Source organism: Scyliorhinus torazame, chromosome 6 (genome assembly GCF_047496885.1).
Source record: "Scyliorhinus torazame isolate Kashiwa2021f chromosome 6, sScyTor2.1, whole genome shotgun sequence".
Lineage (NCBI taxonomy): Eukaryota > Metazoa > Chordata > Chondrichthyes > Carcharhiniformes > Scyliorhinidae > Scyliorhinus > Scyliorhinus torazame.
In genome coordinates, this window is record NC_092712.1 from 116,725,937 (window position 1) to 116,731,936 (window position 6,000).

The 6,000-nt window shown below is 52.8% G+C and overlaps 1 long non-coding RNA gene across 1 annotated transcript in view; it reads right to left on the reverse strand.

The window, feature by feature from the left end:
• The window catches only part of LOC140425734 (uncharacterized), a 40,697-nt gene extending 34,904 nt beyond the window's left edge, over positions 1–5,793 (reverse strand). Inside the window, exons 1-2 of the long non-coding RNA XR_011947959.1 lie at positions 5,661–5,793; positions 4,573–4,710 (exon numbers count right to left, since the gene is read on the reverse strand). This is a non-coding gene — a long non-coding RNA (uncharacterized lncRNA). The remainder of the gene's footprint in view (positions 1–4,572; positions 4,711–5,660) is intronic.
• Positions 5,794–6,000: the final 207 nt, after the last annotated feature.

Sequence of the window (6,000 nt, forward strand, 5' to 3'; positions counted from 1 at the left end):
CAGGACGTCGCATGCCCGTTGATTAGTACTGTTGTTGTAGCAGTTGAGAGTGTTCGAGGCCGGGACAGGTCCAGGGTCACCGAGGCTAATCGCAGCAGTTGAGTGTTCTCTTCAGGCGGTGTGCGGTCAGCCGAGCTGGGGTCCTAGGAGTCCATCCAAGATGGCGGCTCCCATTGGTCGCACATGGCTGGGGTTGCACAAATTGGCGGCGCCCCTCCATCGAGGGCGCCCCTCCACCGCGTCTGCGGGACAAGATGGCGGCACCCGGGGGCCGCACGTGGCCCTGGAGGAGGAAGATGGCGGCGCCCGCTGGCAGCACGGGGACCGTGGAGAGGTTTGTGGTGGCGGTCCGCATTCGCCACTGGAGACCGCAGCGACCGCACGGGCCTGGCATACCACTACGAAGTGGCCCTTTTTACTGCATCCGTTGAAGGTGGATGCGCGGGCCGGGCAGTGCTGCCGGGGGTGCTTGGCCTGCCCGCAAAAGTAGCAGCGGGGCCCCCCGGGCCTTGCAGCACAAGCTTGTGGGGGGATGGGTGATGTCTCGCGGTCGGCTGCAGAGGGTTTGCACGCTGCCCAGGGGGCTGCCGCGCGGTCGGGAACGTAAGTGCGGGCGTTTCGGGAGGCCACATCCAGGAAGCCTGCAAGGGCACGTGCCTCCTTGAGGCCTAGGGTCGCGGATCAAGAGTTCTGTGTGGTCGCTCGCCGAAACTTGCGGGCAGCTGCAGTTTCTCCCCAACTCCCAATTCTACCGAGCACACGGTAGAATTCTTCCAGCGATTCCCCAGGGATTTGTCGCCTCGTTGCTAGCAGATGTCGGGCTTAGACCTGGTTTACCGGGCGAATATGATGTCCTTTTAGCAGCTCCATTGCTGCATCGAAGTCGTCCGCGTCCTCGATGAGGGTGTAAATTTCCGGGCTCACCCTCGAGTGCAGGACTTGCATTTTCTGCTCTCCTGTGGGTGTGTTTTCGGCCGTTCTGAGATATCCTTTAAAATACGCCAGCCAGTGCTTGAAGGTTGTCGCTGAGTTCGCTGCGTGGGGGCTGAGTTGCAGACACTCCGGCTTGATTCGGAGCTCCATCCTTTTAAATCTAGCTTATTAAATTGATGCACAATCAATGACCACTAAAGCGAGGTTGTAGTCCAACTGAAGGCTTTAATAAGCTAGATGTTTTCCCCAGCAGCTCAGGTACAGAATGAAGGCTGCTGGGGCGGCACGGGCTCTTACACCCGCCTTGCAGGGCGGAGCTACCATACAGCTTGACCAATAGGAAACATAAAATATCCACCAATGGTGTTCCAGCATTACCAGGTACCGTAATACCTCTACACAGACTATCATACCCCGGCCTTGCAAATCTCCAAGGGTCCACCCCTCCCATCTGGTCCATAAACCCCCTCAGCACTTTAGCCGCCGCCGGCCTCCTACCCGTCCTAGACCTGGAGCGGTGCAGTGCCGGATCCAACACCGTGTTAAAGTCCCCCCCCCCATTATCAGGCCCCCCACTTCCAAGTCCGGGATTCGACCCAACATGCGCCGCATAAAACCCGCATCGTCCCAGTACGGGGCATACACATTGACCAGCACCACCCTCTCCCCTTGCAGCTTACCACTTACCATTACGTACCTGCCGCCATTGTCTGTCACAATGATCAACGCCTTGAAAGACAACCTCTTTTCCACCAAGATCGCCACCCCCCGATTTTTGGCATCCAGCCCCGAATGAAACACCTGGCCTACCCACCCCTTCCTCAATCTTACCTGGTCTGCCACCTTCAGGTGTGTCTCCTGGAGCATGACCACATCCGCCTTCAGCCCCTTCAGGTGCGCGAACACCCGGGCCCGCTTAACAGGCCTGTTCAATCCCCTTACGTTCCAGGTTATCAGCCGGATCAGGGGGCTACCCGCCCCCCCTTCCCCCGCCAACTAGCCATAACCCCTCCTCGGCCAGCCACGTGCCCGAGCCCCACGCCCGGCCCGTTCCCCACGGCGGCAGACCCCCGTCCCATCCCCCTCTACTTGCTCTAGCTCCCCCTTGACCATACCAGCAGCAACCCGGTTCCCCCTACCCACCCCCCCACCCCCACCCCCCCAGCTAGGACCCCTCCTAGCTGCTTTGCTCACCCCATTGCACTCCCGCAAGTCAGACTCCTGCTGACCACGGCCGCTCCCGCCTCTCCTTCGACTCCTCCCATTGTGGGACTTCCCCTCCCCCTCCATTAGCCACCCACAAGCTCTCTGCCTCCCTCTTCCATCCCAAGCGTGGGGACAATCCCACACTTCCCTGCCCCGGCCCCGCCCCCGCCCCCTCCAGCCTTCAGCGTGGGAAAAAGCCCGCGCCTTCCACCTGCCCGGCCCCGCCTCCTCTGACGCAGCTCCTTTTACAGGCCCAGTCCCCTCACCCCCGACCCGGGCCTCACCCACCCCCGTGGGGCCCCACCGCCCCCACCGGCCATCCACCCCCCACTCCGTCTACTTGCCCCCTCCAAGAGCCCACCCGACAGTCCCAACCAAAACAGTGCCCAACCCACCCTAACCACCCACACCGAACCAAAAATAAACAAGAACAAAGAACCCCCCCCTCAAAATGTAACACAACAACAACAATCCCCGACTATCCCCACACCCGACCCCCCATCCCGACCCTCAGTTTGTACCCACCTTCTCGGCCTGAACAAAGGCCCACGCCTCCTCTGGGGACTCAAAATAATGGTGCCGGTCCTTGTAGGTGACCCACAGACGTGCCGGCAGCAGCATGCCAAACTTCACCCCCTTCCTGTGCAGCACCGCCTTCGCCCGATTGTACCCAGCCCTCTTCTTCGCCACCTCCGCGCTCCAGTCCTGATATATTCGAACCATCGCATTCTCCCACCTGCTGCTGCTCTCTTTCTTGGCCCACCTGAGCACGCTCTCCCGATCAGCGAACCGATGAAGCTGCACGGCTCGTTAGCCTTGGGCCTCCTCGCCAGCACTCTATGGGCCCCTTCCAGCTCCAGGGGCCCCTGGAAGGACCCCGCTCCCATCAGCGAGTTTAACATGGTGACCACATAGGCCCCCACTTCCGGCCCCTCCAGCCCCTCCAGGAGGCCCAGGATCCGCAGATTCTTCCGCCTCGACCGGTTCGCCATCTCCTCGAACCGTTCCTGCCATTTCTTGTGGAGCGCCTCGTGCACCTCCACCTTTACCGCTAGGCCCAAGATCTTGTCCTCGTTATCTGAGATCTTTTGTCGGACCTCGCGGATCGCCACCCCCTGGGCCATCTGGGTCTCCAGCAGCTTATCAATAGAATCCATCATCGGCTCCAGCAGGTCCGCCTTGAGCTCCCTGAAGCAGCACTGGATAACCTCCTGCTGCTCCTGCGCCCACTGCAACCACGCTGCCTGGTCCCCGCCCGCCGCCAACTTGCTCATCTTCCCTCGCACTTTCTTTGGCTTCACCATCACTTTTTTAGTGGCCCGCTCCTGGCCCAAGCCATACACTGTCGGGGGAATGTTGCAGTCTTCTTCCTGGCGACACCAGGAAATGTCGCAAAAATGCCGTTGGGGCCTTGAAAAGAGCCCAAAAGTCTGCTCCAAGCGGGAGCTGCCGAACGTGCGGCTTAGTTCCGCATAGCCGCAACCGGAAGTCCGCCATTCCACTTCTAATGTGTAGCCATGTGTGGCATGTGGTGGTTTCACTCCAGAACATGAGAGAAACTACCATGGATGCCAGGATTTGGTGAATTTGGGGCCTGGTTGAATTTGTCCGTCTCTCATTGCACTGCATTCAACTTGTGCAGAGCTGCGTTTGTCGGCCTGAGGACTTTGGGGGACAAAATGTCCGAATTACTAACCCCTCATTTTAATGATAAAGTTAAGAGCAGCAATGATCACCAATCATGAACATGACATCTCTGAGTTCATGCTGACAGTGAGTGAAGCTTCAGGCGCAGATTTATAAAAGTACCTCTCCACTGTTCCTACAGGGGCTAAAGTTTCAAACTTGCCTAGTTTCAAGAGAAAGTCATTTTCGGCAGTTATAAGTAAAAACTACTTGTGGATAAAATTACTCCCGTGCACCAGTCCATTGCTGGGGATGCTGGTGATAAGGAGGATGACACAGTCGCTCTCTTGATACAGCACAAATGCTTCCAGGATAGTAACAAAAAAAATATGAGTTTGGACATCATCTAAGAAATGAAATAGATTTCATAAACCCATGAGAAAGAGTGTAATGAGGTAGGGAACTGTATCATGTTGGCTTATGCAGTGGGACAGTTCCAAATCGATAAGATTGAGCAAGTTGCTGTAACTTAGCAACATTTCCGACATCTCATTCTCGAAATTTAAAAGTCAGGGTTTCCTTTCTTCAGATCAAAGGGAATATTACAACTGGCCATGCCAGAATCAGTTCACACAGCGAGCTAAAAAAGCAAATATTTGAGCTTTCTCTGAAGTCAAATAGAGCTTTGAAATAGAAATTCACATGTCAAATTTGTGGTGCCAAAATAAACATTACTTCAAAAATATTTTTATTAAAATGTCTATGTATAACGATTGACAAGTACAATATTATCATCCAGTCACTTACCAGAATGAGTTTAAATTTTCAGCACATGTTGAAAGTTACATTCCACCTATCGTCCTCCTTCTCAGCTTTTTCATCAAAAGAACACCAACTCCCTTTGTACTTCAGTGTGGTAGTAAGTTGACTTTTCTTTTGGACTTACTTAAGTCGAGCATCAGTTGATAAACAGCAGAGATGAAAATAGAACAAATTGAGTAAAGTAAAAAAATGGAGCGAAATAACATAGCCATGGGGCACCAAAATTGATTTTCCTCAGACACAAACAGCCCAGGGGTAAAATATGATCAATATGATAATATGGCCAAAACAGTATTAGCTGTATTCACTCTGCACAGCATCGAAACACAGATGTTTGCCCTTGCCTTACTGGAAGCACTGGTTTTAATTTTTTCAGAACTGACATTTCGACACATGATGAAGTTATACTTAAGTAAATTAGAAATATGTAAAATACTAAGTTATTTTGTTGCAGCATTTTATCTTCATTCCTACCTCTGATGATTACTTGAAAGGAGGCCAATTTGGCGACCCTATCGCGGTGATAATGGATAACTGCTCTTGGAACCCTTGTAACATGTGAAAACTGACTCCCCGCCCCACACCTTATAAACTAATATCACGTAATTTATGTGAGATGATGCACACCATTGGTCTGGTCAAAATGAGATTCCACTGCCTGGACTGAGTTGGTGCTCTCTGCATGATGTACCGGTTCGGGTCTCCTTGATTGGCATGTTACACTGCGTTCTTCACAACCTTACACTACAGACGGGGTAGGCCTCAGCAGAGGAGGATTCTGGTCACCGCCCATATTCTCAAATGATGAATCTGAAGAGAATGTGGAAGTCAATCAGAAGATCCTGACTGGCCAGCTGCCATACCTGAGAGCCAACAGGGAGTGGGTGTCACGGAGACTCAGGTGTCTCTCACAATGAGACGCTTCTCCTAAGGATGTGAAGGGTTTTCAATAATAAAGTCTGTGCTCCGCAGTCCTTTTGTTTGTTTTTCTTTTGTTGTTTGTTTGATGAGAATGATGAAAAAGTGGAGAATAAAACTATCTATTTTTTAAAAAGCGATGAACAAAAGCCAACCTTTCGAAGGGCATCCGCTTTGATGGTGAGGCCGTTGAACAGCTGCTGCAGAAAGTAGAGCACAGCAGGTTTGCGATACTTCCCCATGAAATCTAGTGAAGGAAATGATATACTGGATAGGCCCGGGCAAGAGAGTGCTGAGACCATCAGCAGCATGCCAGAGTTAAGGGTATTCTACAGAAAGAAGGTAAATGTTCTGTCAGGAATAGGGCAGGGTGCTGGAGAGGATAGGAAAATAAGTGTGAACATTAACACAGCTAATGGAATGTTGCTGAGTTATATGACAACTAACTCGTGTTCCCTATCATTCAAAGTAATATGCTGCTTTGTGTACCCAGGA